Genomic DNA, 13,902 nt, shown 5'->3' on the forward strand with positions numbered 1-13,902 from the left:
CCTCCAGGCAGGACCGTGACGATGACAAGCGACCCACAATGACTCCCACTGCAACACGTTAGGCTCACGCTAACAATGGTAATAAATACGGTTACCCCGAATATCCGTTCTTTCTTATGAGAAGGACATTGCTAACATCTTGTGTTAGCACATAGTGAAAGATTACTTCTCACTAACATGCTTGTCCCACTTCTGGGCTACTCAAAGAATGAATAGAGGGTGGATCGTAAACGCCCACAGGTATAAAATCAACACTTCTCCCAGCAGCGCTCACATCCAGACTCTCTTAAGTGCTCCGAGTTGGTTTAGTGTTTCAATGACTCATTCTCAATGTGTTCGAACGTCCTCTTTGGTATCACAGACCGATTCATCAGCTCAGCTCCATTCAGTGGGTCAAATGCAGGTGCACTTCTATTGAGACTGTGGATAGTATTCACTCTTGGGACATCAGATAAAACATGGCCACAACTCGACCTGCCATCAGTTTAAAAAATAGCAACATTTCTAACTTTTAATTGATGAGTGAAGCTTGTTAGAATGGCAAATGCAAAACAAAATACTTTATATGAATTAAAATCTATATATAACATGAATTTAAACAACTTTAAAAGTGAGGATGCACTAATATTTAAATTCTGGCTGATCCTTATTTTCATGATATGGCCGATAACCCAATTAAAATTCTATACTATTTTGGCTAATTAAATAAGAAAAATAATCTGGCATTTTAAATGCGTCAAGTGAAGGTAGCATCACAACACTATGTAGTGTACAATATGAAATTGTTTTTGGACATTGTTTTTATGATTTGCTAAAGATTAAATTTAACGGGGTTATTAAATCATTTGTGTTTTTAAAGTCACTTTAAAGGCACAATATGTAAGATTTTTGGATTAAAATATCCCAAAACCACTAGAACAACGTCATATATTTTGTTGACTTGTGTACTTACATTATTCCAAATGTTTCCAACAAAGTTTAAATCCAGAGAAATCCGCAATTTTAACCAGTGAAACGTCCCATGTCATCGCGTCGCCTGTCAGTGAAGTCATATCTGTAGAAGCCATGGAAACACCAAAAAACGCTTTAATATATTATGCGTTTTATTAGACAGGTGACAGAAAACAGAAAACGAATTATTATATAGCCCAACACACTTATTCTTATTGCTTGAAGCTCTTGTTTTCTTAATTTACCGTGAAAAATATGTTTGTGCCATACCTCAGAGACAACACTATTTTGTCAAGTGGCTAACATAGTGTGTATCAGAAAGAGCTGTATTTGTAGGAACAGTAATACAGCATTTTTTCCACCATACAATATGTTTTAAAAAGAATTGCATGCCATTTAGCAACACAAGTCATCCAGCTTTTATTAATATGATATTCTAATATCAATCTAGCTTACTGCAAGGTGCAACACGAGTAACGTTAGAACATAACTTTCAACACACTCAAATGTATTTTCAGTTTGACTGTTTTTGACCAAGTAAAACAGTGCTGCATTACCCAACAATTTTAATTAATAAAGTGGCAGTATGAGTAGGCTAGTTATTCAGCAATTGCGGCTGTTTTATTAGAATTAAATAAAATAATGTGAATCTAAATGATCAAACGGAACTGTAACAAAGTTCAAGCTCAGGGAAGGAGGCAAGGAGCAAATGTTTAACTTAATTTTGATTGTGAAATAAAATTAAATAAAAACCGAAAGGAGCGGTAGCAGCCGACAGTGTTACTCCACCGCCCTCGTTCCGTTCCGCTTCCTACCACAGTAACGTTAATAAACATTGAATACATTAGCTCAACCATGAACATGATTTCTGCCTGAGATTGCTTTCCATCGGCTGTGGAGGTGAAGACGACGCCTTCAAGCTACGCCTTTGTTATTGTTTTGAATAAGCGCCCTCTAGTGGTGAAACTTACATACTGTGCCTTTACGTTAACGCCAAAAATGATGGCAAAGGTCATCTTAACGTAAAAATACGGGAAATGAGCACCCACAGTTAAATATCAGTTAAATAACTTACATTTCGGCTGATAATACATAAATCGATCAAAATAATTACAGGTCACAAACGTTTCATTTCTAGTACTCAAGAATCAGTGCAATAACTTTCACTTACACTAGCATTTCAATTATAACTAAGTGGGTAAGATTTTTTTTTATGCTTTTGAAAGTCTCTTACTCACAAAGGCTGCATTTATTTGATCAAAAATACAGAACAACCAGTAATATTGTGAAACATTAGTAGTACAATTTTTAAATAACTATTTACAATTTTTACATATTTTAAAATGTAATTTATTCCTGTGATGCAAAGCTAAATATTCAGCATCATTTCACAAAATCATTCAGAAATCATTCTAATATGCCGATTTGCTTCTCAAGAAACATAAAAAAAAAAAAAAAAAAAAATTATGCTGCTTAATATTTTCGTGGAAACAGTGATGCATTTTCTCAGGATTCTTTGATAGACAGAGAGTTCAAAAGAACAGCTTTTATTTGAAATTTTTAAACATTATAAATGTCTTTACTGTCACCTTTAGTCAATTGAATGCATCATGTTGAACAAAAGTATTAACTTCTTTAAATTATTCCATTTTCACTGACCACAAAATTTTGAACAATAGTGTATAACAGAAGAAAAAAAAATTCATACATCCATCAATGTTGTACAACAGTGCTGAGAATAAAAACCTAACTGCTTGAAGAACAAAAATTGATGACAGATACAATCCGTTTCAGCTCGCTTGGAATAAAACAGAGGTAACTGTTACTCCGAGAGGGTTTATGAGCAGCATATTTCAATAAAATGATATTAAACTCATAAAAGAAATAACAGCAAGCTCCGTCCATGCTGGTGGCCCCCGTCTGAGTCTCCACTAGCTATGCCGGAGTTTACCAGAACCTTCGGTACACAAAAACAGAGAGGTGTGCACATGTAAGCACGTGTGCAAACCGCTGTGCACGAATGTGGCACGCACACTCTGATTTACAGCGGAGTAAACGATTTAAGCAGCACGTCTCGCTCTAACACCTAAACACCTGACAGCCCTCTCATAAATAAGGTTAGCCAGAGCCTCCTGTGTAATTTACACCTACACTATCTCTTAAACTAACATGTAACAGGTTCATCTGCCATATTTCAGCACCACAGGCTGAGAACCCGCCTGGGAAAGATGAATGAGTTGGATGGGCATTAAGAGAGAGAGAGAGAGAGAGAGAGCGAACACAAGCGTGCAGTTGCGAGGGGTTGGGGCGAGTGAACTTCAAAAGCCTACAGCGGATCTGTTTTTGGGTGTGTGGAGGCCATGTTGGCTGCGTTCGGGCCTTCGCTTGCGTTCCTGTGAAAGCGCTCCAGGCCTGAGGCGCAGCCGCAATAACGTCTGATAGTAACATCAAGGCCTCACCTCTCCCATCATAAATCCTCCTGCCCTCATTCTTCTTCTCTCATGCGGTGAGATGCATCTTTGTCCCATAAGGATGATTTATTCGGGAGAAATCTATAAGGTGCACCAGTCGGGGGCTCTGCGTACATGAGGAAGGGGAGAAAACCAGAAACCCCCAAATCTCGCCTTGACACGGCAAAGCCTGCGTGCAATTTCTACAAGCAAACCTAGTTATGATATAATTCATATGATCCATCTCTCAGAATAAAAAGCATATGAATTTCAAAACAACTGCACAGCGTGTGACAAACTACCACTGACTGTAATAAAAAGGAAGTTGACTGTAATAAAAATGAAGTGAACATGCTCAAATTGACACTTGTGCCACCTACAGGCCGAGTTTAAAACTGCGGGACACTGATTTTTCAAAGCTGTAGATAAAACAAAGATTACTGTAGTATAGGTTTAACAAGAACACTTACAGTCTTTCTACTTCAAAATTACATGTTTAATTCAATGCGTTACTTGCTGTCTCTTTGTAAATAATTGACATTTACTAGCAATTTCACTGTAAAAAATTAGATCAACATGTTTTTACATTGCTTTAACTCATCAAAATAAGTTAAGCAATTTTCAACTTTTTTTCATAAGTTATACAAGATTCAACTAATTTTTTAAGTCAGATTAATGTAATTTCAGTTAAAATGACTTAAACATCCAAGTTGATTGTACTTAATTTTTTACAGTGTGAAAATTGTTTCTGGGCCAAATATTTTCTGTGGAAATACTCGAGGAGGGGACCTGAGAGACGTTTAAACATTTTTATAGGCTATACAAGATTATATTTCCCTCAGCTGTGGGACTGTTACACTGTCAAAGAACACCTTGCATTATTATTTATTTTTCAGAGTAAGCTGGTGTTTTCTAGACCAGACCAATCTCAGATCCTCATAACATGCTCTGACGGTCACCTCCAAGCCCACCAGACCCTGAAGCAGCACGACGGCCTTACACACACCTATGGTTTGCACAGAGGATGTTAATTTGCAGTGTTTTATTGCCAATTGGAATTTTAGCACCATGAAAAATAAGCGCAAATGCCAATGCTAAAATGTAAATGAATGGCGGTGGTTGCCAGGTAACCAAGCACACATTCTGAACAGTAAATTATTCATTCAATACGAAGCGAGAGATTACCTGGTAATTAATGTTTAGCTATAAATTTTCTGTTGCTTACAGTCTGTGTATATCTGGTGGGGTTTGATGCAGCTGTTCGTGTATGAAGCAATGAAATCCAGACCTGTCTGTGAACATTCTGCATACTATCTGTCAGAAATCTACCGTATGAAAACTGGTTCGACCTGGAAAAATGTTTATGTGAAAACTGTATTGCAGACAGGTCATTTCAGGGGTAACTTGTGTGTACATGCACTAAATAAAGAAAAAAATCTAATAACAGTTTTCAAAAATGAAAATATAAAAATATAAAAATGGGATCTCCTTTAAAGTATAAGATGCTTTCAATTTATGTCAATTTATGTATACTTTTTTTGTGCATATACTTACAACAAATAATACAAGAGTCTCTGACAAAATATCTTAGTAGCATTTTTTTTTTTAAATATTATAAATATCATTATTATATACATCTTTTTGTGATGAAGGTTGTGGGACAACCTGTGTGTATACAAATTAAATACACCAAAAAATAACTTACAATACCAACATATTTGGCAAAATATTACATATTTGATAGTAATGGTAATTACTTAAGAAAAAAATAAAAATAAAAATAATAATAATAATAATAATAATAATAATATGGGATGTCCTTCAAGTTTAAGAAGCTTTGTCAATTTTTTATTTTAATTATTTATTTGATTACTATTGTGGGACAACTTGTGCATATCATTACAATACCTGCCACAATATTATAGTTATAATTATGCTAATCACTGAAAAAACAAACAAACATTTCTTGCATTTCTGTCAAAATAATTATATAATATATACATACATATATATATATATACTATTATATAGTAATGGTAATTACTGAAGAAAAAAATATAATATGGGATCTCACTCCAAATATATGAAGCTTTCTGTCAACTTAATGCAATAATCAATTTACTATTTTTTTTTTTGTACCAAATGTACCAAATCACACCTTATTTTCCTGTAAATACACCACTTTAAGTTCCAGTTTCTCATTATAACACATACCACTTCCTCTATTCCCCATACTCACAAAAAAAAAGAAAGAGAAGATGAGAAACACCATGACTGGATAGACTCCAGCAAGCTCAAACCACACGATCATCTTGAATGTCTAGAGTAAAACTCTCTGCAGCACAAAGGAAAACAACAGGCCTGATCACTGGGGTCTCAGTTCTGAGAAGCAGAGACTTGGACCACATATTGTCCAGTTAGATCCAGAACGTCCACCATCTGTAACAGCTGGATGTCAGCCGGTTAAGAGTGAGAACATTTGGAGAGGGTCCATCAAAAACAGGGCCTGAAATTCGGGTTTGAACGAGATTCAAAATTCACAAATTGGGTCCTACTTTGCCAGTGCTATCATGTAGATTGATTAAAGTCATCATCTCGGGATGCCAAGACAACGCACGTAATTCCCAGACAGAGCATCTGGCGGACTGCGGACCTTCAAAGCAGACCCCCACCTCTGGTGGAAATGTTCAGCATCTTCCTCACAAAGCCAAACAAACCTGTGGCTTGCAATATTTTGAGAGTAGGTGAGCTATGCTACTTGGTTGGAACAGAAAGAGAAGTTTTTTTAAACTATGGGACATTCGAAAACACACAAGTCCTGAAAACATAGACGCCACAGCCAAAGAAAAGATGACTTTGCTGTTCGGCTTCAAAATCCATGATTTATTAGACTCACCTAAGCCTCTGCAAATTTTAAGAGGAATAGCATTTTGATCCCATATACACTCCAGCAGGAAAGAGAAATGGAAGTAAGAGCTTAAAATGACTGTTTATGTCACTGAATATTGTTTCGGCCAGACAAAGGTCAAATAATTATTTGTTCAAGAAAATAAAAGGCTCTCATTTTTTTTTTCACTTAGTAGGCTTACATTAATAATGCCTGAAATTAATTTGGATGTTCTGCACCTTTTATCTGGAATGACTAAAACATTTTTTCAACTATTATAGTTGAAATATATGAATGGAAATATTTGAATTTTTACTTTTGAAACCAGGAGTTAACCCACATACTAAATGGCAAATCATTGCCTTTTGCAAGCTTGAATCCAGCACAGTGTTACTCTAGTATGATTGAGATGCTAATTACGGTTTTATTAATATTTTAAGTTTATTTTCAGATTTCTGTTTTCCTTTTAATTTTAGTTAAAGTTAATGGGAATAATCATTTTGCACCTTTTAATCAGCTTCAGATGCGCTTCACACTGATCATAAAGTGCCCTCTGCTGGCCGTTTCAACCACAACAGAAGAACTGACTATCGCCAGTCAGAATTTTTTTCTCTGACAATTTAATAAAGCCTCACAATATAGTTTTTTTCCATGAAAATGCTACAATAATGATCTGCAGTGAACTGCCATTAAAGAGAGAATTGTTGAAAGACAGATGCAAGAAATGTCCTCTGTTTTCTGATGCATTTACACTTTTCTCTATTGTAGAAGCATGGAATGGAAGAAGTCCTATGACATAGCCTAACATTTACCTAACAAACCTTAACTATTTACCATTTCAAAAATGCATAACCTTCGTTCCTACAGTTATGGTAACTGCTGAAAAGTTATTTAGCAAAAATAACATGTAAAAAGTCAATTGTAATTTCATTTTAAAGGCAAAACTAATTAATTAATCAATCAATCAATCAATCTTTGTAGCCACAACAGCAGACTATGTTGGAAACCATTGTTACTTTGTTAGCATTATCATATTTTTAAGGGAGACTTAATGAATGTATGTTATATTATTTTAATAAACCAAGCTGTTAACACTAAAAACAATCTATCTATATTATACTGGCATACAGAGGTGGTCCTGGTCATTTTTCCATTCCTCAAACTGAGGCAAATGCACAAGACAGCGTTTTATTTATTTAAAAAAATATATATAAGCTTGACAGCGCCCTCTAGTGGCCGTCATGGTGGATGATCTAATCCACAACATTTATAACATTATACTTCCCATGCAGCAAAGAATACATTTTTCTCATGTACTCAAAATATTTTTCCTCTAACTGAAACAAAACCTGATTACAGATGCACTATACAAATGGAACAAAATGGAGGCAAAACATCATTAAAAGTTTCAATTGTATAGCCTATTTAATGACAATAAAATGACCTTAATTCTTTTTTTATTTGTAAAATAGGCACTCATGGTTAATTTAATTTTAACTTTTAGAAATTCTATTTTATAAATATGAATTCTTATACATTTAATAAATGGATTTTATATTGGCCTAATTGTATTACATGACAAGTCAATGATTATTTTACTTACATTATTCAAATAAATACTTGAGTTATTGTGAATAAATGTTGAATAGATGCCAGAATTACTAACATCAAATGAAAATAGAGGCACATTACATCCACTGTGGCTATTTACAGGAGTGAACATGCCCTTAAGTACCCAATCTGTCTTCATTCACAAGCTCATAACTCTGTATAGAGCGCCGTTTGGCCTCTGTCCCACCGGTGCCAACTCTGATATAGTAACAGACGTTTGTCAGAGCTCCAATCACACTGCCAGAGAAGAAAAAATCTTACTAGTCTTTCACATAACATTTTAACAGTTTGTTGAAACCACTCTTCTACAAGTTTAATCTGATCGTGAACACTAGACATTATCTTGAATGCAAGTCCTGCTCAGAAGGCCAGAGGGCAGCAGACACACCAGGAACCAAGAAGGTTTGGGAGATTTCAGGTGGGGTTGAAAAAACAGAGTGGCCCTATAGTTTTAGACACTTAATGCACATATAAGTAGAATGAATTTTAAAGAAAGAAAGAATATAAAATGTAGCATTATTAATGTTCGCTTTGGTCATAAATTACAAGAATCATGACTGATCACGATTAAAGGGTTAGCTCACCCAAAAATTAAAATTCTGCCATCATTTACTCACCCTCACCTGTCATTCCAACCCCGAAATAAAACTTTTGTTCATCTTCAGAACACAAATGAAGATCTTTTTGATGGAATCTGAGAGCTTTCTGTCCCTCCATTGACAGTCTACGCAACTACCACTTTGCCACTCAAACAGTTCATAAAGAGATCATAAAACTAATCTAGCAAATAGAAGCAATTTAGTCCAAATTTTCTGAAGAGACTTGATCGCTTTATGATGACCAGATTTATAGGCTTTTATTCAAATATAGCCAAAACATTGATCAGCGAACATAAAAAGAAGCTCAACCGAACATGCTTGACAAGCAAGAATGAACCTCATTGGTTCTCGCTGAAGCTCAAACGTGCTGCATGACAACCTGAGCAAACATGCTTGAGCTTCCCCTTACCATAATTGAGGTGTGTGTTGTTCAATAATTATGTGAATAAAAGCTTAAAGGGGGGGTGAAATGCTCATTTTCACTCAATCTCCTGTTAATCTTGAGTACCTAGAGTAGTATTGCATCCTTCATATCTCCAAAAAGTCTTTAGTTTTATTATATTTATAAAAGAAAGATAAGCTGTACCGAGTCTTTCCGGAAAAAACCGAGCGTCTGGAGGCGGGCCGTGTGGGCGAAGCCAGAGCCATAGAGAGAATCCGTCGATCTGGGCTTTGTTTATAAAACATTCATCGTTGCATCCACTGATCCTAACGCTGGGTTCTTTGGGAAGCTGAACATGGTAAGCTTTCCCTCACATCCAAAAACACACTTTGGAGACACTATGCAGCGCTGCCGATGATTTCCTGTTGAAGCGCGTTGATGTGCGCGGTCTCACTCTCCTCTGGTCGACGTGTGCGCGGGCGAGCTTTTCCGGGAGAAATGCTCATATAAGGAGTTCCACTCTGGTCTACGTCATTAGATCCACGGTCGAAAAAAAAACAGCCGAAACTTGTACCAACACGGAAGTAAGATTTTCGGCACAGAAATTCTCCGTTATTCGTCCAAAATATTTTTTAAAAACTTTGGCCATGTTAAGCATGAGAATCCATCTCTTTAACACTGTAAACAACTCTGAATACATGAAACACCATTGTACCCCCCCTTTAAATTAAATCTGTTCATCATATAAAGCGATAAAGTCACCTCAGAAAATGTGGGTGAACTAACCTTTTAAGTAGGCCTATAGCTAGAGGCTACTGACAGTCGTGTTTTTGTAAAAGTAAGGAAAAAGAAATCAGACGAAAAAGCATGTTTTTCTTTAAATTATTTGACTTGAGTACAATTAGAGACAATAACGCTGATTGTTAAAACAACTCGTCCTTAAATGATAACCCTTGCTGTTGTTCTTACACGGTAGAAGTCTGTCTTTATAGGCCTACATGTTAATATAACAATAGGTCTGTATTAGGGATGCCACAATTCTCAATATAATATTGAACCGTTCGGTACGACATCCACGGTTCAATACGCGCTTGTGAATTGCGGTTTTTTCGGTTTTACGTTTAAATAATTTATGTGCGTTTTATTTCTCTCCGAATTGACTGTTTGTGTGTGCCTGTAAGTCTACAAGCTGATAAGGAAATTCCCCGCGAGTAAATATTCAATATGCTCTAAATTTAGGGGGCGCTTAACCATCATTCCACACTTTAACATGGCGAGCGGCGGTGAAGTGAGGCTACAGTACGAGGAAGCGCCGGCGTCTTTCAAATCCGTGGTGTGGGGACATTTCGGTTTTGCCGTTGAGTATAGTGCCGAGGAAGAAAAAACGGTAAACAATAAAAATAACTGTGTGCAAGCATTGTTTTACACGTGTAGCCTACTCAAACGGAGACACTTCCAACATGACTGCACATCTGCGGCGCCATCACCCAATATCACTGTCTGAAGGCACAAATATGTTTATTTGAAATGGTCAATTTAAAGGGGTCGCACACCGGACGCGCAGCGCCACGTCTTTTAAATTCGAAAACATTATTCTCTATGAGTGTGTGTACGTAGCGCTACACACACCGTCGGCGCCTTTCGGCTCAGGACCGTGTTCAAAATCCTGCCGCGCCACAGAATGCCATCTATATAGTTTTACATTAAATGTACATTTATTTGTCTCAAATCGTCGTTAATGTATATACTGACTTCACCCTGTGCTGCAATATACATTTAGTTTTACATTCATTCACAGAAATCAGCTGCTTGAATGAAAATTGCTGATGTTATCGGATTTTCAGGTGACATTCAGTTAACGGACGCTCTGAGGTAAAGAGATGTCAGTGTTAATTGTATATTATACAATACACTAAGAACTAGTGGACTTTGCTTAGCTTTTAAGTAAAATAAAGGAGTATTGCAATAAATCGTTTTTATTTTTTTCTCCTTAACCTCTTACTGTTCCTATTGCCTAAGCACAGAATAACAAAAAAACACTATTATGTGTCAGAACCGAACCGAACCGAACCGAAAACCGTGGTTAAAAAACCGAGGTATGTATTGAACCGTGGGCTAACTGTATTGTTGCATCCCTAGTCTGTATCATATTTTAGAAAAAGGATCATCGCATTAGGGGGGCATTTGTCAAACAAAAAGTTCGCAAACTTCTTGGACCCCTGTACAAACCAAACAACAGAAAAATCTGCTCAAGTAAATTCGTTCCCACCATACAACACGTTTAAGAAATGTTTAAAATGATACTCACTCACATAAAGCCGTGGCGACTCAAAATTATTCCCCGTGAAAGCGCCATGTTGAGTCACATGATCAGGTGACAACTAGCGTGGGGCTTTAGATTCGTGACTCGACTTTTTGAATCTGATCGATAAAAATAATATTCTTTTTTTTCGTTACTAATTTTTTCAGTGGCTCCGTATATGTTACACGCATAGGTAAATAAAATAAATAAGTTTCACCGTTTAAAGCAAGATCTTTTTTTGTGTAATAAGTGAGTCATTGAGTAATTTACTCAAACGAGTCATTAGACAGAGTCGATCGAAACGAGTCTTACTGGCATTTGTTAAAATGTGCGTGCATACAATATTTTTTCAGGGTGCGGTTTTTTTAAAAAAAAAACGTTTATAAATACACAACCTAAAGTCTTGGCAACTAGTAGGCTATTATGTATTGTACAAATGTATTTACAACCCTTGTGTAAATATTTAAAACGCCTGTGCCAACTTGCCCCACCCTGACATTTGTGAAAATACTAGGCTTGACGCAGTTTAAACCTTTGGATGAAATAGTTTATTTTGGAGTGCATAATCCTTAAACTTTCTGTTTATTTCCAGGTTTAAGTTGTGTTTTTTTCTTCTCAAAGACAAAATCTTATGTAGGCCTATGCCTTGTCCTGCACACAAGGACTCAAACTGCTTACCTGGATTTATGATGAGGAACCCAAAACAGCAGGAGGCTTCAGAAGCAGTAGTCTAGTGGCCGTCGGAGGCTCCAGCAGGGCAGTAAGTGAACCCAGCAGTGCCACTGTTGTTTCTCTGCTCTCCACTGGCCAGCACAGGAAAGACAAGCTTCTGGTGATCTGGATGTTGCCAAGGTAACACATCTGCCATGCATTTTCACCTAGTTCGGCATGCCATTTAAAAGCATCTTTTGGAGTTCATTTTGAATTATTTAGACTCAATGTTTGTGCAGACAACATTTTTATTGTAAATACTACATAAATATAAAAATATCTCATTTAGTCAAACCCACAGAGCATATAAATGAGTATTACTTTAATTGAGTATGGCTCTTTCTCACACACATACTATGTCTCTTTAACAAAGACATTTTCCTTTCCGTGAGAAGCTAAACGTCAATGTTACAGACAGAATCCTCAACAGAGGAACAGATTCCATTCTGCCTATGTTTTTTCCTCCATGTGTTTGTTAAACATTTGGACCCTGTTCCCTCTCCATATGATGAGAAGGCTAAAGGAAACCAGGTGCGGACAAACTGAACTCGAGAGGTCAGGAGTGGAAACATGCAACACAAATTTTTATGCACTGTTTTTCCTCACAGTCTTCTAAGGATTGCTAATCAAATGCAGCATGTTGAACTGGTCCATAACACTTCGAAGAACCAGCAATGCTCCCAACAAACAAATAGAAACCTTTGTGGAAGATAAATCCTTTGTGGAAAATCTCTAGCAGTCAAGACAGACAGGACGGGAGTAAGAGTGTGATTTGAGGAAGAGCCAGAGAGAGATGTCATCTGGTGGGGAGACCATTTGCTCAATCCTCTCATAATTCCTGGATTTCTGCAAGGCCGTTCTGGTTGTATTGTAGAACAAATGGGGGAAAGACAGGTCTGATGAAGGTTTTTCTATTTATAAAACAATTTAGAATGTTTTTTTTTGTATATACTGTACAATTGAATACATAATGCCCCTTTTATCTCCTAATTTATTTGTACAAATATAAGATATAAAAAAATACTTTAAATATTTTTAAAATTATATATACACTATATTGCCAAAAGTTTTGGGACATCTGCCTTTTCATGCAAATTAACTTTAATGACATCCCATTCTTAATCCGTAGGGGTTTAATATGGAGTTGGCCCATCCTTTGCAGCTATAACGGCTCCAACTCTTCTGGGAAGGCTTTCCACAAGGTTTAGTAGTGTGTTTATGGGAATTTTTGACCATTCTTCTAGAAGCGCATTTGTGAGGTCAGGCACTGATGTTAGGTGAGAAGGCCTGGCTCACAGTCTCCGCTCTAATTCATCCCAAAGGTGTTCTATGGGGATGAGGTCAGGACTCTGTGCAGGCCAGTCAAGTTCCTCCACACCAAACTCCATCATCCATGTCTTTATGGACCTTGCTTTGTGCCCTGGTGTGCAGTCATGCTGGAACAGGAACATCCCCAAACTATTCCCACAAAGTTGGGAGCATGAAATTGTCCAAAATGTCTGTATGCTGAAGTATTAAGAGTTCATTTCACTGGAACTAAGGGAAAACCCCCTGAAAAACAACCCCACACCACAATCCCCCCTCCACCAAACTTTACACTTTACACTCAGGCAAGTACCGTTATCCTGGCAGCCACCAATCCCAGACTCGTCCTTTGGAAGTTCTGAAGCTCTACGCACTGTTCTTGAGCTAATCTGAAGGCCACACTCTACAGAAAGTTGCCGACTTCTGCGCACTGTCGCCTCAGCATGCGCTGACCCGTTCTGTGATTTTACGTGGCCTACCACTTCATGGTTGAGTTGCTGTTGTTCCCAATTGCTTCCACTTTGTTATAATACCACTAACAGTTGACCATGGAATATTTAGTAGTGAGGAAATTTCACGAATGGACTTATTGCACAGTTGGCAGCCTATCACGGTACCACGCTTGAATACACTGATCTCCTGAGAGCGACCCATTCTTTCACAAATGTTTGTAGAAGCAGTCTGGAGGCCTAGTGCTTGATTTT

At 37.0% G+C, this 13,902-nt stretch overlaps 1 long non-coding RNA gene across 3 annotated transcripts in view; it reads right to left on the minus strand.

The window, feature by feature from the left end:
• LOC307146440 overlaps positions 1–12,006 on the minus strand; it is a 45,357-nt gene extending 33,351 nt beyond the window's left edge. The window contains exons 1-2 of one of the 3 annotated variants that reach the window (XR_013819093.1): positions 11,861–12,006; positions 953–1,054 (exon numbers count right to left, since the gene is read on the minus strand). This is a non-coding gene — a long non-coding RNA (uncharacterized lncRNA). Of the gene's footprint in view, positions 1–952; positions 1,055–11,188; positions 11,263–11,860 lie in introns of those variants that run through there. The other 2 variants (XR_013819094.1, XR_013819095.1) reach the window with 2 other exon arrangements.
• Positions 12,007–13,902: the final 1,896 nt, after the last annotated feature.

This window comes from Squalius cephalus (assembly GCF_949319135.1).
Source record: "Squalius cephalus genome assembly, chromosome: 18".
NCBI classification, from domain to species: Eukaryota; Metazoa; Chordata; class Actinopteri; order Cypriniformes; family Leuciscidae; genus Squalius; species Squalius cephalus.